The 23656-nt window shown below is 37.4% G+C and overlaps 1 long non-coding RNA gene across 23 annotated transcripts in view; it reads right to left on the bottom strand.

Moving 5' to 3' along the window:
* LOC146587860 (uncharacterized) overlaps nucleotides 1-23656 on the bottom strand; it is a 359490-nt gene that overhangs the window by 215179 nt on the left and 120655 nt on the right. For 18 of the 23 annotated variants that reach the window (XR_014897548.1, XR_014897549.1, XR_014897550.1 and 15 more), the window contains one exon: nucleotides 2246-2294. This is a non-coding gene — a long non-coding RNA (uncharacterized LOC146587860). Of the gene's footprint in view, nucleotides 1-2245; nucleotides 2295-3075; nucleotides 3162-9246; nucleotides 9517-15482; nucleotides 15533-23656 lie in introns of those variants that run through there. The other 5 variants (XR_014897552.1, XR_014897551.1, XR_014897547.1 and 2 more) reach the window with 4 other exon arrangements.

Here is a 23656-nt window from a genome sequence, read left to right as displayed (position 1 = left end):
GAATGTCTGTATTTTTGCAGACATTTCTAAGTTTGATGTTGCATGGCATTTTGCCAGAAAAAAAGCTGAGTGTGGAGGGGGTTTATAACAGTTGTGTGCCAGAATTCTACTTTCTGGGCAAACAGTGATTTAAATATTATAGAATATTAAATGCATATGCATGTGTTAGTAAACACATGCTTGTAAAACAGACTCTGAGCCTTTATGATATAGCCAGTGATTATAATKTAAGAAGTGGTCTGCTGTATTTGCAAGCAACATTGCTGAAATCCCCATTTTCACCATACAATTGTTGATACCCTACTTATTGGTTATCTGTTCCATGGTAACCCCAAGATCCCCCCAGGCAAGGATCTGACACTGTGTGCTAGGTCATATACAAACACTGAAGGAAAACAACCTCCCAGAGAAGTGAACTGGTCATGCCAAAACACTGTGCTTCCCAGCACTATGACTTTACTGAGTTAGTTTGTTACTACAGAAAACAGAATATGTAGGACAAGTTACTCTCTTTGGTAATAAGTTTGAAGGATGGATCCCTCACTGAATCTGTCAATGTTATTAAAATAACTTTAATTTTTCATACAGAAAAATCAATATAAAAATGCAAGTACTAACTAGATGTTGTTGATATTAAAAAGGATTTGATCTCAGTAGCTCTTTTTCTGACTAATTCRATCTCTGCTGAAGTATTCTAATAGTTATGCACTTTAAAAGAGGGGTTTGGATCTGCTGAGTCAAGAAAAAGAAATTTAAATGCAAAAGCAACTTAGATCCGGAAAGGTCTACCCAGGAGGAACCATCTAGAAAACACTGAATTTATTCACTGTTACTATTTCCCCAAAATAAAATGTTAAGGGATTAGATTCTCCCTTGACAAGAAATGCTACATGAGTCATATCTGAAGAAATATGAAAATTCATTCAGAGGTCAGGGAATATTACACATAGTATCTAAAAGATCTTCTCTTATTATCTAGCAGCCTGGTCAAGTGGTCAAGAGTCCAAGTTCCTCAGGTTAATACGTCCTAGCCTTCATTTTTCATCGTTCACTCAAAGGCACAGAAACCAATAATTGGTTTGAAAAAAAAGCATTGTAAGAATATGGCAGGCGCAGCATTTTTCTCTTGTGTCTGCACCTAACAGCAGCAGTGGCTAAAACTTCCAGAGCTGCAAAAATTTCCTATTGTAACAGGGATTTTATTTTAACAACAAGGTTTCCATAGGAAATACTAGTTCTAATGAAATGAAATGGATGTTAGGACCAAGATTTTGTCCTAAAAATATACATTCAGCTAAATCAAAAGAGCTGCAATAGCCTCTCACCAATATTTAAAGCCTACCACCTGTTTTGAATTTTATTCTAATCTAATTTATTCTAAATAGTTCAACCAGGGATGCATTATATGGGCCTACAGGTACAGAGTTTCTTCTCTTTGTGTTTTCAGGCAAAGGTCATTTTGAAGCATGTTGTATTTTTCTTAATGTTTTCTGACTATTTACATACCTAGGGAAATACAGTAATCAAAATTATAAAAAGAGTAAGCATCTTATCTGTCTGGACTTAACAACTAGGCTAAAGGAATTGAAATCTAATGCTTCAGGATGGAATTTTTTGAATGCATCACAAAAAAAAAAGAAAAAAAAAATACTGCACCTACCTGATGTTAGAAATAATCATAGGCAGGGAATCATCTCTCATATTGTCATGAAATATGTGTTATTTTTTGTGAAAAGAGACTTTGCATATTTGCTGTGGCTTAAATACGGACCACTCACAGCAAATCCTAAGAACACAATGCAAACATACAATCCTACTGTCTGTTGTCTAAACGTACTTCAGTTTYACAGTGGGGGTGTCGATGCTTCCACCCCTTTTTTATTATCTGAAAACCCATCAACAATTCACGATGAATGAAATGCAGTCCAGTTTGTATGTGCAAAACTCACTTTTAAAAGCCACAGATATATGCCAGCACATCTGGAAACCACTTTTAATTATACTTTCCTCAAGTGGGAAAGCAGTAGCTTGTACCCATAGCAAAGCTTTTATATCTGACCACACAAATACTAGCAACCACCTGTGCTTTACACTGATTTTCCTTATAGAGTATATCACATTACTACCCCATTATTCCCGAACGACATTTGAAGCTGTTGTGTGACTAAGCTGCAGCAAGTGTGGTCTTGAAAAGGTCTCTACTCTACAAAAATGTAATAAACTTGATTGCAGTTAGGGTACTTACCACTGAGGCTATCACAATAAGCATGCTCCTAAAGTTGGGTTCTCTTGCTCTGAAAGTCATAAAAGATATACATTAACAATCATGATTACTGCTCTGGGAATTGGACTTGAGTGAGCTAATGTATACCCCCAAATGAGATACCTTGTAAGTACTTGGAATTCCTTTCTAGTATTTTTTTTCTTTCCTACTGTTAATAAACAACTACTATAGTCAAATGCTTTATTCTGCATCTTCAGTTATATTCTGAGATTGCAAAAAGCAATTACAACTGTGATCTGGCAGCATAATCGTATTTCATTTCTGTCATAAATATTTTCACTGGTTGCAAACATTGTGAGTTATATGATTAAGTCGGGTTTTCTAAACATAACCTCCTCCTTGCCTCCCCCCAAGAAAATCCCCTCAATTTAGCAGATTTCTTTACATCACTGTTGCTCGCTTCTGACAAAAAATGAAGTTTCAGATTTGTGTAGTATCTCTTTCTTCTTTATAACACTCTTTCAGTATTTTGGAACCATATGTTGACAGGTAGAATTTTGTAAACCACAGGAGAAGGGAAAGACTTAGTATCTGTAAGGCTCCCACCTTGGAAGACCTGCTATCCCCAAGGGTAGACTTGTCAGAAATGGATACCAGTACATGTAACTTTGTAAAGTGTAAATGCCTAGTTTTATAGATTATATTTTAGCAGAATTTGCTACACTGACTTGCACACCATGCAGGTAACTAAGAAATCCAAACATCCCATCAGCCTAATCTACTCTGCTTATCAGTTACTATGCCCGAAAGAAAAACTTCCACGACGTTATATATCTAAAAACCACATTCACCTGCCTAGTATTTTCCGTCTTTAATTCGGGACTGAAATTTTGCGGCAACATACGAAGCCACAGAGAATCCCCCACGGGACAGAAGCCTTCCCCAGCGCGCTGCCCACGTAACGCTGCTGCGTGCTGCCAAGGTCCCYGGGACGGCAGCTGAAAGAAGCCTGTCCTGCTCCGAGAAAGACTCGCGGGATTGCTGATCCCTGGGACAGCCGCTACGCCCCCTCTCCGAAAGGCAGGATGGCGATGGGCCCGTGCAGYCGAAAGGACTCTGGCTCCGCTCCCCCCGCCGCTGCGCACAGCCGCAGCAGGGCAGAGCTCCCGGCACAGGAGCCCCCAGGTGCCTCCGCCACCCACCACACAGAAGAGCTGGTTCTGCTGCGTGCAAGATTCTCCACGTCCACAGAGGAAACGACGAGATTTCTTTTAATGCACCTCTTTCTGCTATTTCTGAGCCTTCTGCATAACGCTGGGCAGGCATTTAAAGGTTCACCCAACATGTATTAAAAATAAYGTATGGGGGTGTTCACTGGGTCATATACATAACCTTTTGCAAAAGCATTCATAATATTTTAAGAGACTGAATATGTTAACAGGCGATAACCCCACTGCTGTAAAAGTATAATCTGATTTCACCTCATGAATAAATTTATTATCCATGCAAAGCAGACGCAATATTCCTCCTCCTATTCCATAATCTGTAGTAGCAATTTTAGATTGCTAAAAAAAAAAAAAAAAAAATCCATTTCTGTGAACTGCTTAAACCTAAAAGAAAAAAGGATCACAGTCTACTTGGAAGTACAGGCATACTCTAAATATAACTTGTTAAAGGTTTTCCAACTAAACACAGGGCAAACAAATACTTAAGCACTCTCCTGTTCTCTACAAAAGATTAAAAATAAGCTTTTTTTTTTCGTTTTGGTATCAAGGTATCCTGAAATCAACCTCACTGAAAGAAAATAACCTGTAGTTATCAAGATAATAGATGTAGAATGTAAATTCAGTTAATCTTGGACTTAGGCTATTGAATATAGCCTTTAAGTAGGGATGCACCAGCACACAGGTAGCTGCACTTACTGAACTCCATTTGAAACGGTGATACTAATATATAATCAACAGTGGCCATAAGAGTAATTTTCAGAAGGGCTGAAAGATTAAGGAGAAGACCACAAATTGGTAAAATAAGCACTCAGACTTTCGCCTCTTTACAACGCGAGGACGCACATTCGTGCTTTTTACTCAGTGCACCTTCCTCTTTGAGACATGCCGTTGAGGACAACGGAGCTGCTTTACGAAGATGGAAATACCAGTAATGTCGGTACCACTGGGAACGAAGGGAGGAGAAAACAGCTTTCGGCATGGTGGAGCAGCTGGCTAAGGGCGCACGCAACCCGAGGAGCCACGATGCCAGCGGGCCTCTCTCTGATGATTACAGCAAGCCCTAGACCAGGCCCTTGCCCTTATACATCTTCGGCGACCCCACTCACAACGCTGTCATCACGAGCTTAAGGACGTGGCCGGGAAGAGAGCGGGAACGTCCTCAGAGTCATGAAACGTGTCYGAGATCCTGGATATCTGCCTTTTAAACCACTGAGCTGAACGCACCGCACCTTAGCCACAGGTTAACTGTCTGGAAGAGCGGYGAAGAGCAAACAAGGAAAAAAAATACAAATACGTGGCGACAACCTCTTCGCCTAATTCCCTCTCCCTTCAGGTATCTTGAGTGCACCTGCACGGCACTCCCGAGCTGATCAGTCGGGCCGCTGGCACCGCACTGGAGCTGCTCAGTGGGTCGCGGCCGTCAGGACCCGCCGCCGTCAGCTCCTGGACCAAGGGCTAGTGGTGGCGGCTGCCCACAGCGGCCCGAGGGAAGCTCCCGGGCACAGGGTATTCCCGGCAGAAAGTCACCRGCATGGTTCCCAGATCTCATGCCGATCTCACGCCCGTTTTCTCCTATAGAGAGCCACCTGAAAATACCAAAAAGTCTTTGCCATTCCAGTGTCCCTGCCTAGGAAGTTTGACTGGCAGGACAATGAATCATTGCTCTCAATTAAAAACATTATCTGGGCACAGTAATTATTTAAAAGCCAATCAGAATATGATTTTGTGCTTAGAACAACAATTTGTCAATTGAAACAAACGTTTTCAACCATTACGGTTTGGTAGAGAAAGAACAGAGAGGAAGTAGTAACAAAAACTACTGTGACTACCTGGCGCCTTTATGCACCCACTGCAATTTTACTTACACTCTTAAATCGCTGCAGCATAATCATAAAACAAAATCATAATTATAGGGAAAAGCCACATACAATACAGTGTTACGGGCAATTTCATTAGCACATTATATTACCGCATACTGCAAGTAGCCTGCTTGCTATGTTCCCTCTTTTGTAGGAATACAGAACAATCATGGCTATTCTAATACAGAAAATGTGAAGCAGAACAAAAAAGAAATGGAGAGATATTCTGTTAAATTGGATTTTCTTGTCTCTTTCTGTAGTTTTTATCACYGAGATGACAAAACATTATCATTAGCAGTTTATACCAAAAGTTAATATTTGCTCATCATTTTCTATTTTCTCTAAACCACAAAGGTTGGAGTCTGTTATGTACTCCCCTTATCTTACTCTGTTACTTTAGAATCTAAGAGTGCACTGCGCACATTAATCTTTCATGGCAGAGTTCACTGAAGTTCTGCCAAAATTCAATAATTATGTTTCATCCAATGCAGCAATTTATTTATCCCATTGCTGGAATTTAGAACATATAGAACAAAATGCCCAGTTTATATGAATGAAATGCCCATTAAAAACAAAACAAAACAAAACAAAACCAGCCCTGTCTCACTTCTGAAGTGTTAAAACTTGAAATAAATTCTATCAAGGGAAAAAAATGCAATTTTTACAAGTCCTCATGTTATCTTGATAAACTGAAAGCGTTCTATGGCATGTTTAATTAAACTTTTTCATATAAGTGAAAATAATTTATAAATACTTGTGATTTTTATTCAGATGTGTAACAACATGTACATTTATACTGCCTTACTAAAATACGAAATAGTAATGTCTAATGGTCATTAGAAATACCAAATGCAAAGCAAAACTTTGTAATTTGAATGGAGAATAAATTGGTTTACTGCACTGAAACGGGTAACTGGGAGTTCAACAGTCTATGGAGTAAAATCTAAGATAAAAAATTACACCTAAGTTCAGCTTTATAACTATTCTCTTTCACGATATGCTCACAAATAGATCAAAAAGTTAAAGCCCTCCAAGTAGGAAGATTAGAGGCATGTTATTTCTAAGGGCTGTTAAAAATAAAATAGCGTAATAGAGAATATTTAAGTGCATCACCTTTTGTAGTCTCAGGAAAAGTAACTAACCAGATCATCTACCAACTTAGTTATAAGGAACAAACAACAATATACTGGTTTGGGATTTAAAAACAATATAATATCAACACATTTTAAGCTTTATATTCAAAGATTTATGGATCTAAAATACTTACTGATCTTAAAGAAATGTGACACCTTCATTTGTATATTCATAAAGACAATGTATTTCTTGATGAAGGAAAACATTAATTTGCAATGTTTGCAATAAACAGCCAAATTTCTAGTGTTTTTAGTATCTAAGCAAAACTCTCTGTTACACCATATATTAAATTTTACACTTCAAGCATGCTATTAGACAAAATTTGACTTTAGATTTAGAAACTGCTCACAAAGTTTTTAGAGGCTAACTTGCTGTGATTTATAACACAAGCCTGCACCAACCAAAACAGAAACGAAAACTTCTCTAAGTKCTGCACTAGACTGTATTCACTACTTTACAGTAAAACGTTCTAGGCAAAACTAGGAATACYGCAGTGAAACATTTTAAAATTATAGTTTGGCAGTAACCAGATGTATATATTTATTTTTTTTWAATTTACTGTACCTACTTTAATAACTAGGGAGAAATTATTTCCAGACACTAGAAAAAAAATTCATAATCATTTATTAAAATTCTACTGTCATATTTTCTTTTGCACCCAGTATTGTCATTTTCCCTCACTACCCTACATTAAAATAGGATTCAACTGCAGTATAGTTTCCCGCAAGTAAAACTTTTAAAGATTTCCAGAAAAAAAGTACTAAATCTCATCAACTTTAGTTTATTTTACCAATGCTCTTCATCTAGTTTGCCAACAGTTTAATCTTGTCTGCTTTGCTTCCTTATAAATTCTCTGTGTTATAATTAAACCAGAAGGAGACTTCAGAGTATTGTAATTCAGTCCCCTGCAACACGACGACGAGCAAACTCTCCCACGCAACTTTTGTGAAAGTACACGTACCGAGGCTTCGATAATACTGCCCAGTCGGGGTAGGTCTTGCGTTATGTAGCAAAAGCAACGCGTATTTATTCGCACAAACACCTTTACGGAAAAGGTACGGCTTAACAGAAGACAGACAATACCTGTAAAGCCCATTTTAACTGCAGRAACTACGGCAAAAGGGAGCAAGGTTGGGGGGAAGGGGGCAGAGGAAGGTGAGGAAAGGCTGTTCCCCCTGGATACTGCTCCTTTGGTGTGATATTGCTTGGAAGTAAACAAAATATGCAGGAAGAAGCAAGCAATTCCCCGGCTCTAACCACAAGTGTTGCTGTGTATAATAAAAATACCTAACAAAAACACTTTGTCTTTACACAGAACACACAGGGAACAGCACAGTGTGTAAGCGGGGCTCCTCGACTGGGGACTGGGTGGCTTTGTTAAATACAGATTAAGCGCCCAAAGCGTTCAGGAGCAGAGCAACAACGCGTTCGCTTGCGGAGCGGGACCCGCTCGCGCGGCATCGGTTCGGACCGCCGAGGGCGCGCGGAAGGTGAGCTCGCCCGGCTCCCCCTCGCTGCGCCCGCTCGCTCCCTTCCCCGCTTTCCAGCAACAAAGGACAAGGCAGCTCCGCTCCCCCGGCCGCAGATCAGACCCAGACCCAGATGTCGAGGAAACCGGGACAAACCCGAAGGCGTCCGTCCGTCCGTGAGGGTTGCTGCTGCACCCTTCTCCCCGGAGCAGATCTGGGCATGTATTTTTGAACGGTTTTAACGAAAAAGCTTCCCTCCCTTACGCAGGGCAAACAAAGAAACTTCTAGAAAACGTGATTACTTACTGGTCACCGAGCATAACTTACTGAGATAAAAAGTTTAGAGATTCATCTGCTTTTTATCTGCAAGTGTTCTAAGCAACCCCGTAATTCTGTATCCTGCTTCAACGTGACAATTAGGGCTGCTTTGGCATGTTGAAAAATATAAAGGTACCAACTATCCCCATTATGCCATAGCTCACTGTAGCCTACTTTTCGGCGGTGCGTAAAGCTGCGGAAACTTAGAATGATAATAGCAACAATTTGGTACATTAGGAAAAAACAGAGCGCCTCCCCCCCACCCCGAATGTTTCAGCTATACTGTATAAAGTCATTTTGACATGCCTACACAACTGGTTGTGGCAGCTTTCAGACATGATTCCTAATCACAAAAAAATGCTTCAGGTTCTTTTAGCGAAAGCTTGCTGTTGGGAAGTTGATTTTGGCCAAGTGCCAAAATCATGTGCAAAAAAAAAAGGGGGGGGGGGGCCTCATTACCGATTCATGGCAGCCTTCAGCACTGACAAAAAATGTGACCCAACAGGCTAAAGCAACAACTAAAATTAAAAAGTATGAGACAAAGACAACTTACTTAATATTCCTTCCATTGCCACATTAAACTTTTCCGTAATTAAACCCTTGTTACTTCAAAGCAGTTTTCAACTACTTTTAAATGATTGCACAGGCAGTCTGTAAAAGTGGAAAGCTTTTCCCTGTAAATTCTCCCTATCTGCTTCGCTTTTAAAAGCATTTTTGTCCGATAACAGAACTTTCTGCTGTACGTCCCTACGAGAAATCCCTCTTAAAAAAGAAGCAATGCGCCGTGCACATTTAAACTCTAAAACTAAGCAGATCACTACAACATTTTGCAAGCATTAAAATCATAGGAGGAGTGAGGAGGAGGGGAGGAGAGAAAGAGCTCAGCATACAGCAGCAGCTATTTCTAAACTTTCTCAAAAGATTATCAAAATGCTCATGCAAACATTAAGCAATTGCAATTAACAGAGCTCACTGCACAACTAGCCCATAAAAGCAGATTTGATACACAGCCTTACCTAGATGTCGTCTGGCTTTTCTGTGGATCAAAAAGTTTCCTGCCTAAGCACACAGATATTCTTTCACAAACCATAAAGGCCCCTTTTATTAATCCAGCACTGTAACAGCCTGCTTTCTACACCACGTTGAGAGCGGGATGCGTCAGCTTTCAGGAGAAAAACAGTCTTAAAACACAATTAGTGGCGGATTGTATAATAGTGGATTTATCTTAAAGAGTGAAAAGGCATTTTTTAAAAAGCAAAGAGGGTGCGGTCAGATGTTAGGCTATCCCTGAGAAAAGGGGCCTAGGCTGCACTAGTACCTAAATACTAGCAGAAGCTTACTGGGAAAGGAGCCAATGGAATGACTTTGTTTGACCCAGCTGCCAATCTCTCCTGAAGCAGTGCGCCAGACTAAACACTGACACTATTTTAACTCAAATCAGGCTACAGCAGCTGTTTGCTTTCCGGCTCTCAGCTATGCACCAGGGCCATGATGACTCTGCACAGCACATATGATAGAGCTGGGGCGGTTCGGCTAAAATACGTTCCATGTTCGGTGATATAAGAGCGGTTTTTGCATGTTTTCCAAGCACCCCCGCCTCCATTTTCCCAAAGTGAATAACAAGGAGATCGGAGTCTCATAGAAAATTCGGYAGTACGGTGAAGGAGAGAAGTTCCTGTTTACGGCTAACAAGAACCAGAATATATGGTAAAGGTGTGCATGTGCATGCTTCACTCAAAATCCATCTCGAACCTAAAAATATTTCTTTTCTTGCTCCTCGGGGCTCTAAAATTACTCAGCATAAAAACAATCAACAAACATTCTCCTTCTCACTAGCTCTAAACTGTAAAATGAATGTGCGTGTGTATGTGCATGCACATGTACATGACTGTAAGAATGCAGGCATTAAATGGGTGCATACATGCACACACTTATATATGCATCCAGACTCTCATCTACATAATATATAATATAATAAATAATGGGCAAACTGCACTCTAAGCAATGAAGTTATTACAGATTAGCCCTGAGGGTGGAACTTGATAGCAAGTTACATATGAAAGTACATGAGACTGATAAAAACWTATAAGCATCTATTAGTAATAGGCACATGGCAGGGTTGGCATATCCTTTCTAATACAAAAAAAAAGGTGAAAAAGATTTGCAGCAACGGAAATGAAGCACAAAAACATGTTAAAATCCAATGAAGGCATCAGAAGTACTAGACATAAAGCAAAGTCCAACACAGCACCTACAGTTTTGCAGCATTTGCACCCAAACTCTGCCATGATACTTAATTTAGCCTAAACTTTATTTCCTCTCACCGCACCATGGAGGCTTACTGGCTTCTCCCCAAAACTTAATGATAATTTCCCCCTTCAGTAAAAATTCATAAAAAAACTCCCACTTAAAACCAAAAGGCGCAGAAAGGGAAATCAACCCTTTTTCCTTATTTAATACAAAACCAAATGACTTCTTTTGATGCAGAGTAAGAGAGGGGAGAAGCTCTAGCTCCTGATAATGGAATGCCTTCAGTGGGCACTGCTGGGTATCTGAAATTCAGCATATAAACTCAGCAGAGTTAATGAGGGAAAAGAAAACACAAAAACAAAGAAGAAAACCCAAATGGCAAAAGCTCAGTCTGTTGGTGTGCTGTAAGGTATTGCATACCAATTGTTCTCCATGAGCTGTTCAACACAGGACGCTATCCAAAACCAGTGGCAGTTACAGGTATTGCAAGTCTAAGGATCAGAGAAAGATTTCTGTAAGCTTAGCTCTCACTACCTGCACCTCTCACTGGTCCTGATATATATTAACAGTTAAACAGACGACCCTGGAAGATCCTGTTGCTGAAATGGAAGATTATGTATAAAATGCCCAGAAAGTGCCTGCAATTACATTTACACTAAAGGGAAAGACACAAAAAAGGCAGTTGCCTATACTGAGAAATCTGAAATCTTAAAGTGGCAGACAAGTGAGACAAAACCAACTGTTTTTACAGTACCTCTCTTCTCTGACTGAAAAGCATAGTAAACTTTTATTGTAAATTAATTTACAGGCCCCTTAAAGAAAACACAACTCCTTAGCAGGGAGAGTTAGGTGTCCGATGAACTGACACCTCACATTGCCCCACACGAGAAAGACAATACTGCAGCAATAGCTGTAGAAAGACACTAACACCACCAAAGCAAGCATGGTTGGAAAGAACAAAAGTACAAGATAAGAAACAAAATATAGACTGGAGTGAAGCTCTGCCAGCTCCTTGAGGCAGAAAAGAAGGTAATATGGCCAGATGAACAGAGAAGGAATGTAGCAACTACATTTTAGAATGACAGGAAGCAAACAATGTTGCTCTCAGTGAAGCCAGCAAGGAGCTTATCCAAAGCGTGACAAGATCAGGATGTGATAAACCATGGCGGATAGGCACTTAAACCACTAACATAAAAATACAAGACTATACATTTGAAGAGGTGGAACACAAAAGGCTTTTAATTCAAATACATTATAATCAGCAGAAAGCTCACACACAGCCTTCTCCTCCTTCTTGGAAAGCTAGCGAAAATTAATTCAATCTCTCCTGCTTTTGTTTATGAGGGTGGCTCCTCATAGCATCATTTTGATTTGTAAGTTAAATACTCTTGTCATAATTGCTCCAGGGTGGCTTCAGGAGAGGGAGGTGGTATCTGGCATTTCTTCCCCTCTTAATGAAACTTTTGTCACCCTTGGGCAATGCATGAAGAAACACAGAGAAGCACCGGAATCAGTAACTAGTAGTGTTTGGCTGACGAATACAAATCTCTTTCCTTCTAAAAAAATGTTTAAAATTCTCATTATCTTATAAATGAAGCATTAGTACAGCTAAGCATATTTGTACTTTCGGTTGCAGGTAATCTCTGGTTGCTCCTAAAAGGGTTTTCTATAACATATTAATCTTTTTTACCTTAATTTTGAAGCTGGGGAGCTGAATGTGTATGTGATTACACTGTGTATATCTACTCCTTCTACAATCTCTTGAATTCATTGGCCAGTATTGATCATATTTAAGATCAGAGGTTTCAGGTGTATTTTCAAGAAACTCAGCAACTTTGAGATCAAATATAGGTCAAAAGAACAGAGGAGAGAGATTCTATCAGCATCCCCATGAGCATATAGAGAAAAATCTATTAGAAAAAGAGACCTTCTAATTGCCCTGTCACATTACTATCTTCCATCAGACCATATATTGTTTTATATATCAAAGTTCAACTGACTTCAAGAGATGAGTCCATAGTAAAGAAGACTTCAGTAGTCATGAACTCCCTTTGTTTTGTTGGGGATCTGATATACAGCATATCAGACAAACCCTTCAAAGGCTATGTTTTGCTTTTTGGGTAGAATGACTTGTTCTTGCCCTCATTTCTTTAATACCATAATTTTAGGTCATTACTTTATGACCAAATAATTCTTCAAGTCAATTGCAAAATCCTAACTTGATTTCAAAGGCATCAGGATTTTATCCTTTTCAGCCCCAAGCCATAAGCAAATTGCCAGGGGGGCCCAGAACATGACGCATGTAGAACACTGTGCAGCTAGACAAGTGATTTATTACATAGTTTTAACTTCCACTTGTGCAGTAGCCACTTCTGGAACAGTTGAAGGGCCGAACTGTGACATAAGCTTGCAAGTCATATATGCTCTTATGGCATTTGAGACTCCCACTTTCTACACCTGTTGGGTCCTTCCTCACCTGCTGAGCCTTCCACTCTCAACTTGCAGTAAAGATTGCTGCTAGTCTGGGGGTGGGGGAGAGGGAAAAATAAATTAAGCATAGAATAAAACCTGCATTTAAGTATTTCAGATGCTTCAGGTAAGCAAGATAAATTTCCAAAACCCACAGCCTGACCTCAAACATTTCTCTGCCTGCTCCTTTCTTAGCACTTAATACATCCCAGACCACTGGTTTATTAATGTGTTTATTTAATATGTTTATTGTAAGCTGGAAGACAAAAAGGCAAAACAAAAATTACAGGAATACATGCATACTTTCTATTAAAAAAGTGAGAAACTTAAATAAATTTAGGAGACACTCACCTATCCGTGTTAAAATGGAACCCAGTTGTTAACTGCTGAGAAGAAACTTGCCTCAAGAAACTTGATTGCATAAATATCTTTCATGAAGGATTTGCATAATCCTCTGTGTCAGCCAGTGCCTACCATACCACTACCAGCAGTACTGCATTAGACTTTTCTATTGCATTTGGTTGGAAAAATCTGGTATTGCCATAGTCCACAGACATCTTTTAAAGAACAAGATAGAACAGTGATTTTTGTAGCTATGGAATTAGTTTATTTCAGCCTCTAAAATTAGTCTTACACAATCTCATCATCTCCAGATGCTCCTTTATGCTCATAAATCCACTAAAATGTTTATATTGTCCCATGCAAAGGGGAGAATGCCTGCTGTGGATTGTTGCTCCAAGGCAGCAATAACTTACTATGTCTTTTCTGTAGCAAGTTGCAGTGTTTTTGTGAAGTACAATCTATAGACATTTGCTCTTTCCATCACACCTCCCACATTTCCACAAGCCACAACATATTTATGCTTCAAGACATCTTCTGGAACAAATCAATTTTAGTTTTGAATTAAAATACGGCATGACATGAGACAGATATAGCTGGGGTTTCTCCTAAGAATAAATTTGTGTGCTTTTAAAACAGAGACCAAGCAAACATCAAGTTTGCATATATGCTCATTACTTATATGCCAAGGAAATAGCTACCATATGTATTAAAAAGTCAGTATCAAACATAATTAGATTAGATATAATATGACTGGGCCCCCAAAGACCACCATCCAATCTTCCTCATTCCATCTGGTGGGACCAATTATCATATTATTATACTGAGTAGTGCTGAGACTCCTTCAAAGAAGAGGACTCTATTGTGTTTGCAAACAAAAAGGCAGCTCTTGCCTCAAACATCATCTTACTATTTTGTCAATCAAGTGCAGTCTTGGCACATTAGATCCTTTCCTCGAGTTCATACACAAACTTAGCTCTCTCCTTCTCCCATCACCATACTCTCTCTCATAGTTCTGACTACAAGAAAGGACACAGATGTTCCAGCTTTTCTCAGTGAGTAAACACCTTCTATTCATTTGCTTTATATTATTTTTTCTATCAAGAGGTAGGATGAGGAAAGAAAAAATTAGGAAAAGAAAGTGGTGAAGAATGATTGAAAATTGTTGGTAATGTAACCCTCCAAATATTAAGCAAACATTAACATTTGTTTCATACTTAGCACTAACTACAAAAATGAGATGCATGTAAAATAAATACTATTTATAGTATTCCATACTATACTTCTGAGATGCTAGCAAGTCTAATAATGAATGTGATCTAGTGGTTAAAGGTGACTAGAAATCAGGATTCCTAGTGTCTATTTCTGGTCCTGCTTCTAGCTCCGTGGGTGACCAGGAGTTTAACCTCTCTACCCCAGCTCTCAGCTGACATAAACTGAGATAGGTCAAACGACATGTGACAGGATGTGCCCAGTCAGACCTTTTATCCACTACCTCTTAGTTCCACTAAACATGGAGCTGACAATATTCCTATTATATAAGTAATTAATATACCAATATTAACACTATTAATGCTTGTTAAATTCTTAGAGATCCATCATTGTAGCAATGGAGGAAGAATCAAAGCATTTCATCATAAGCTAATCTAAACTGAAGGACAATTTCTGATTGCCTGTAAAGTTCATTTACAGTAGAAATAAACAAGTCTCTTTTGAAAATCCAGCATAAATTTGTAGCTGCTTTAAGTGCTGTTTTTATGTAAATTGGAGAGACAGGGCATTGAATTCATTTTTTCAGTGCATGCTTCACAAAGATAGTCCTAAACACTAATGTCTAGAGTTTTAAGCTACCTGCTTCACTGCAAAGCTTAAATAACCAATCACTCTGCCAATGTATATGCCTTTAAGTCAATGCTGTGTTGACTCTTTACATATTTTCACTTTTAATATAAACTTTTCAGACAAAAGTCTCTCTTAGAGAACAAGGACCCTACACAACTAAAATGGACAGAAGTTACCACTTTCATTTTTTTCAGTCTCACCTGTTCAAGTACAGCTGACATAGCACAGATGTAAGCATTACTCTTGCCTGAGGGAGAGCCTGTTTACCAACCTTTTAACAACTTATCGTTAAAATTGTCTCAGTTAGGAATCATGATAGTATTTAGTGTTACTGTGAGGCAGAAAAACCTACCAGTAATAGCAGGAGACTAAAATTCTGTGCCTTGAGTTCTGTTCAAAGTTCTGGAGGAGAAAAAAAGAGGCAGGTGGGATTTGCATACATTGGTGATTACAAAATCCTACTTAGCAGCCATTTCTATCGTTAAACACTTATACACAACCAAAACCAATCCTGGCACTACAGGACAAATTCTTCAGACCTTAGTGCACATTACACCAAAATAGCTGAGTTTCCAAACTATTACAGGAGAAAGTTTGGAAATAGAGCCCTTTATTTCCATATTATAAACCCATCTATAAACTGCCTGTAGACAAAACATAATGCGTAACAAACAAAGTAAACAGTATTAGTGCTGTATTCTCCTTGCAAAACTGGCCCTTTGGAGTTTTCTTCCTTCACACCCAAAACAAGACCAAACAGACTGGCCTTTCAAATCCTATATTCTTTGCCAGTCAAACAGCTAAACAAAGAAGCAATGGAGGATAAACTTTAATTATTAACTGTTATTACTGCAAATATATGATGGCGCAAGAGAAAATCCCAACAGCTACAGTCTGTTGATTATGTTAGGTTACAAATCATAATGTTACATGGCTTTGCTTAGGGGTTTGTAATACAGCAGAGTGGTTCTTACAAAGACACACGGCAGATGAAACCAACGTATTTTATCTTTTTTTTCTTATTAGAACAAAAAATGCTCTGCTAGCAAACATACTTAATCAGGTTTTGTCATTATATTTTGATGTTCTAAGCTTTCCTGACTGCCAATAGCAGTGAAGTGAAAGTGCACAAAATAAAAGGTACTGTACAGAGTAAATTAAGTAGGTCATGTTCAATACTTTTCAGTTATTCACACAAATATGTTAATTTGTCACACTGCATACAGACTATCTGCTGTCCTTTTGATAAAATAGCTCCTTATGTCTAAAACCGTCTTTTATTCCAGCCCCAGCTGCATTTTATTAGTTATTTTAGACAGCACTTTATTGTCACTGGAGAAGTTTCAAGTTTAATCTGAGGCACCCTCTGGGTCCCAGCTGAAAAAGTAGCAGTTATGTACAGTAATTTTCAGTTACTGTCATATCGTCATAACTTGGTTTACATTTATGCTATATGAAGCTCCTACCATTTCAACATGAAACCCAGAAAACTGGAATTCGCTTATGGAGAAGACCTTACAACATCATTTGCTTGATGTTTCCATTAATATTTGAGATTTTTCTGCAAGTACTAATGGAGAACACACACACTTACTAGTTTACAGTCTCAGAAGTAATTGAGTATCATGAACAATCAAACATATAAATTTTGCTCATTACTCTGTACGTTTTTAATATAGAATCTTGGCAGGCAACATTCCCTAAAAACATTAAAAAGTTTAAAGAGCACACAATATCTGAGGAATGGGATCATCAGACTTCAGCATATGCCGAAACTTCCTCCAGCACAGTGCTCTTTAAAAGGTAGTAAAGAGAGAAGACGATAGACAGCAGACTTTGAACACTTTGATTTTACCTGCACTCCACTTAACGCTGAAAAAGAAGGGACCTCCAGGTGGATGTGGTTTCTACGTAACCTTAGCATATTTAACAAATGTTAATTCAAAACTGCGACAAGTCTATGACAAAGAGGTTTGGACAGCAAGCTGCCCCATCTTCATCAGTTAATTGCTGCCTTAAAAGCATAAAAAGTAGTCATTGCTCGACTGATTGAGGAGCAAGCAGAAGCAGAGCCAGAAGAGAACACATGGAAACAGAAGGAAACAAAACTGCTTTTTGGCCTTCAGGCAGAAAAATACTGCATTTTTGTAGCTTTTTTTTGGAAAGGAGTGACCGCTTTTTTTGGAAAAAAAATGTTTGAGTTGTCATAGTTTGGACATGAACAAGCTGAAAGGAAATAGAATAATACTTGATCTTACATCATTTGATATGAAAGGCTGTGGCAAACTGCTGTCAAACATTGATGCTCATGGGTAAAAGAATAAATTGGGGTGGTGGAGTGGAATGAAAATGGTACAGCACAGACAAGTAAGAATTCTGGTTACATTAACATTCTGAGAAAATAAGAAAAATAAAAGGTGATGAGTTAGAAGACATAAAAAGAAGAAGAGAAAAATGAACAGGACTGTCTTTCCTTACTCATCCAGCCTGTAACCATGTGCAAGCAGAAACTTAAATACTTTCCTACTTTCAGTTCTGTTAGACAGAACTAATGATGGACATCCCACATGTTACTGAGCCCTTGAAAGAAATCAGTTTGGAAAATTATAGAAAAGCTTTTCTAGTAAAAGGCACCYGCCAACTAACAGCAGTAATTTTGTTGCTGGAGACTGACAAATTTCATTAAATTTTGTAATCTTTTCTTGTGTATTATACCCAGAGAGCTTGTGATCGTGCAAGTACTTTTGGTATTCCTATGGATAAAATGACTTCAAATATAAAGCAGAAATATGTCTTCAAGTGCAAAATCTGTTCCTTCTTAGTTACGCTGCACTAGTACAAATGCCATATGATGTTTCACATGCAAAAAGATCGTCAACTATGTCTTATAAAAATTCAGAATAAGCTACTGATGCACAGAACTGTAATAAATTACTCATCACAAGCTTAATGATTCAACCATTAGCCAAAAGGGACAAAAATAGGAAGTGTTTATTTAGAATCTATGCTAAGTTGAAGTATGTTCCTTTAAATTAATCAGGTCTATCTCAGAGATGCTAAATGCATCTATAGTGTGGAACTGTGGAATATAAGAGAAACTTTCTGCTCTTTGCAGAGAGCATTCTACCTGTTAGAAAAATGCATCTGATACTCTTCTAGAGTAAATTTCCATGAAAAAGAGGCTATGACATTTTGTACCAGCTAAGCATCAAAGAAACAGTGAACAAACAAAAACATAGTGTCCTTTTCATGAAATACTTTATTCTAATTAAGCTGTAATCTGGGAGGAAAACATTGCAAGAATATATATGTAAAAATTCTTTACCTCACTACTGAAAAGAACTAACACATGCTAAGTCTTGTGCCATAACTCCAGATATGAGATAAAAATGGCCAAAATGTTTGCCTAGCATCAGTGATAGAAAGTCTATGTTTCTGAGTATTATATAAAAGAGAGGAAGCAGCAAAAGTCACACACAGAGGAATTTTCACACTAGTGCAGAAAACAAAGCACAGCAAAAAATTAAAGATGTTGCTTAGCCATGCCTTAATTAGTAATAGTCATGCTTTTTAAAAAATGTGATAAGAAAGCTATCTTTTCAAAAGAAAGAGTTAAGCAACAAGACTATTTATGCTGTTGTCTCAGTAGTCACTATAGGACTAAAGAGCCTGCAATTTTCAAGGTGATTTGCAATTTCCATTAATTTGTTGAAGGTTTTGTAGCTCAATAATGAGACACTTTCATCAGTTATTAGTGAATCAGAGCTGTTTGCAGCTTTAATTCAAACATAGTAAATACAAATGCAAATGTGCACATGATTTTCTATTATCCAGAGGGTGAAAGAAGGCAAATGATCTTCAGGAAAATGGGGATGTTTATCATTATTTGCCTAAAATTGGTTAACAGCCTCATGCTGCTGGAAGTGAACTGAGAGTTGCTGATGAATGCCATTATTTGGGTTGTGAGGAACTGCAAATGGTCATTTGGCACTTGGGTGTTGGCTTTCTCTTCCCAAAAATTCATAAGTCATTTTATCATAAGTCATTTTATGGATCAAGATTCGTAAGTCGTTTTATAAGCAGTTTTTGCCCACCTTAAAAAAGCATAACTGCTGGGCAGTTATAAAGATACGGTTTTATTTCTTCATCAGCTTCTTGATTATGCTTAGAGTTAAATTTTGCTGACATTTAGGATCCTTGTTAATTTTGGTCACTTAAAGGAAATCCTGGCACAAGTCTATAGTCCACATCTGTATTGTAGGCTTCTAGTAAAATGGATAAAAAATGAAGTATTTAAAAGAGAACTTACTTACCTACATAGGTGCCTGACTATGTGAGTGAACACTTAGAATAATCCACAGAGTGACTAAACAGGTTCCTAAATCCTGTTGAAGTCAATCTAAAAATCAGTACAACTAAAATTTGATGTCACTGAAATCCCAGTCTTTCAGAGTATTTTTCAGAGCATCTTTGAGTGCACTGATACTTCTGTAAATCTGGTCCAAAGATCAATAACTTGAATGGTTTTCTGTCAGTTAACAAGTATAAGACATTTCCTCCTTCAAAACTGACCTGTTTTAATTAAAATCAAGACAAACATTTAAATAAAAGTTGGACAACGCAGAGATTTTACTCAACAGCCACTTGATGGCAGCGTCAGGTATAAAAAGATTAGACTCTGAAGTTTAAACTTAAAAAACTCAATAAAAAGCCAACACAAATGACGCATTGATTACTGGAGAATATTACCCTCTTAATAGAACTTTTCGTAATGGTATTTTGAAGGTCAGCAACTAAATCAATAAGTAAACCCATAACAATTATGAATTTTAAACTTCAAAAATGTTGCCATAAAGGTTATTCCTTCAAAATCAATATATGAAACATTTTTTAATATCTATTATGAGTTTGATGGTCATTCATTCTAACATGTACTCTGCCAATGATAATTCATGGTTAATTTCTTTGAGAAGAAACAAAACAGAAGGATTTACTTAAAAAAAAAAAAAAAGAGTTCATAGACACTGATTTAATAAAAATATGTGACACTGGTGTTACCAGCATGCTAACATTTCTATAGTGTATAAATATGAGAGTGGTTTTACACTTCCTGCCAGTGGGATGATCCACATTCTTTGGTCATCCAACAGAGCCAAATAAACTTAGGAGGGAAGGAAGTTTATGGGAGGGTATGGGTCAAGTTCAAAAGCTGCCTTCAAAAAGCTGCTCCCTCTCCCTCGTAATTCATCTTTGCACTTTGCTCTGCAAGCACCCAKCCTAATTATTTCAGCTGAACAACTAAAAGAGCCAAATCATTGGGCTGTAAGCTAATGACTGGTCTGGATCTGCTTTCACATCCCAGAAAGTCTAAATATGACCAAACCCAACTTTGGACAGTTTTACACTGATTTGCTGAACAGATCATCACCAACATGCGATGACGCTCGTTGAATTAAGAGCATTGGGCAATAATGTATTGCAAACATGCAATTGCAGAAAAACAGCAGCCAGCTATGTGAACATCCATATTCTGTCCTCGATTGCGCACAAAAGAATTGTTACCAGCAATGTAAAACAAACACATATATAGGTGGATAAAAGACAACTTTGTTATTGAAGATTTTTAATACCAGGGTAAATCCTTAAGACTAAAATCTGTCCTTGCCTTATTTATGAGTAGAACTTCCATTACGACCAATGCAGCATCACAGATAGAAGCAATGTTTTAAATATAAAATTAATTTTCTATTTTTCATTACATTTGTCAGCAGTCATATGCAAGAGTCTGGATGGCACTGTTGTACTTGAGTTTTAAAGTTAGATAAATATTTTAGGAAGTATTTCCTGCTCTTCCTCTGCCGGAATTACTTGCCATGAAAAGAATCAAAACATTTCCAAAAGGAAAAAAAAAATCGTAAGTCAAGTTGAGAACTGGAAAAATATAAATTCATTTCTTTTCCTGCTGTGCAGTTCTCTGCTGATTTTATCAAACAGGACTGAATAATTTGAAGGTAATACTAAACAGTTCTGGGACCATTATTACAAAAGTATTCTAAAAAGATACTTTTCAGTCTTATATAAACCCTATGTATTTAAGTATCAATTTCTAAACTTTTATAGATGTTGTAAGCTACTCGGTGTTTACGGCTTAAAAATAAATGTAACTGTTCTATTTTATACCTAACAATAAACAGTTTGCTATAACTGGGCTTGGGGGGTGAATAGGGAGGAAGGGAACGAGATAAAAAGAAACAACTGCTAATTGCATTTCCAAATGTAGCATTACTCTGTTCTTCCCTATACTCAGTACTGCATTTTGTTAGTGTTCATTTTTATATTTTAAAAATGCAAAAACAAAGGAATATGATGATATGGAAAAAGTTATTTCAAGTAACACAGAACTTTAAGAACTATACTGAACTGAAATAATAGCATTATAGCAAAAATTACTTCTTGTCCTCGTATAGCAAATAATAATAATAATAATAAAGCTTTCGCTGCAACCTCAGTGTTTTAGACATCTTTATATGAATTATGTAATTTTTGTTATTATTATTACTATTAATTTATTATTATTATTACCAAGACCCAACTCAAACCCAGGAAGCATTTGGTAGAAGGGATTTTTGCTTTTTTGTTTTTTAAGGGACATACAACTCAGTCTTCACTGTTACAGAACTCCCCTTTCATTGCTATTGACCAAACTTAGTAATTCACTCTTTTGAAAATATATAAGCTTCTTTACTAGGAATGATTGATTTTCAACCAGGTCTATAAACCCCTGTAAACAGGGACTGAGAGATTATTACTAATCAGAAGATGCAGCTCTCAGCATGGCTGCAGACACATTGGAAATTTTCCCAGAAAGTCTAGTATTGAAGAACCTGGAGGACCATCGCAGAAGACATGCTGAAGTAGGCGAAATGGATGACAGTAATCACAGAATTAGAATCAATACCAATAAAACTATGTAATTTCAAGTATTAGTGATGAAACTGAAAAACAGAAAAACAAGTTTTATCTATTTGGCTATTTGTTTTGCTTGTGCAATTATAAATTTGTTCCTGGTGAGTCACAAAGCTGAAAGGTAGCCACTTTAGAACTACCTTTGTTAGTAGCTCAGAGTTGTCCAACATTACAGCAAATGCTGATTTAACTTTTGCAACCAGATTATGCATTTTGGTAGAGGCTGTGCAACAGGTGAGTTAATAAATGGAAGGTTCTTGCTGTACAAAAATAGGATTCTTGTTAGTCGGAGCTCTGCAGAGAGGAGCATGTGCTGGAAGAGCAAGCAAGGTGCCATGATACAGCTAGCAACAAGATGGGAAACACAAGCAAGTAGAAAGACTCAAGATACGCTACAATGGTAAAGCAGCTTATGAATGAGGCSTATGAGAGTTAAGGTGTCAACTTTTATGAAAATCTCTTTTCTGACAAATTTAATGTTCTGTAAAGGTCTGGGCAAATCTTATTTTAAACTAACCAGATATCATTAATCACACTTTTTTCATTCAAATTGACATTACAATGACCTTAAAAAATTTGTCAGTGGAAAAAGGTAAGATGCTTGCAAACGTTATTTTAGCTTTGAAGCTTCACTGCTGCCTTTCTTTTGTCCTGCTAAGCAGTTAATATTTCATACTTAACCAAATAATTTAGACTTGCACATGCAATCARTTTCTCTGTTTTCTAGACAGAATTGATGAGCAACAATAACAAACACTGCATGTCCTTTAGGTATTTCTTCTTACTTTTGTTTCTAATTACTTGTTTTTTTTTTTCTTTATCTGTTCTTTAAAGAACCCTCTCCTCTTGATGAGTATGAACTCTTTAATAATTAGTCTGGACATTTTTATACAAAAAAGTACAAAAGTGAACTGCACRTGTAATTTCATAAGAATATATTAAAATCTTTTCCTATTTTGCTTATCTACTTATCAATGCATATGCACAATACTGGGAAAATATTCCTATTGTTATTGGAACAGAAGGGGAAAAAGATAAAATATGACAAAGTAAAGTTCATAGTTTTGTGAATTATAGATGAACTAGATTTTTAATAGATACATGGAAGAGTATTTAAGGTTAGCAAGACTGCTTCATCCAATTTTTTTATGTTAAAAATTGATCGGATTTCCAGATTCAGCTACCAATTATAATACTTTTTCCCTCTTCCTAACTTGAGACTGAAGAAACACAGGTATTAAATTACATTAAATAAATTCATTCTAATACATGTTTAGCAGACCAATGTTTGGGTTTTTTTTTTCTTCTACTTGTTAATGAGCTCCCCAGACTTAGCTTTCCACTTGCAAACTGCTGCCTTTGTCCTGTGATCTGATACAATGCATGTGGAAGATAAATTTGGCACTCCTGAACAACAACAACTGCATGAAGGTTGGCCATATTTCACTATAAATATGAAACTTGTCTCATATATCTTTTTTACTCCAAGTATATTTAACTCGTTTCTACTACCAAAGATCACAACTTACAAGAATTTGTTAGTAGAGCGGTCATCCTTGA

This window comes from Rhea americana, unplaced genomic scaffold (genome assembly GCF_003343005.1).
Source record: "Rhea americana isolate MKP2758 unplaced genomic scaffold, rheAme1 scaffold_56, whole genome shotgun sequence".
Classification (NCBI taxonomy): domain Eukaryota; kingdom Metazoa; phylum Chordata; class Aves; order Rheiformes; family Rheidae; genus Rhea; species Rhea americana.
The sequence above is the reverse complement of the archived record's forward strand: the minus strand, read 5'-3'. Positions and strand labels throughout refer to the sequence as shown.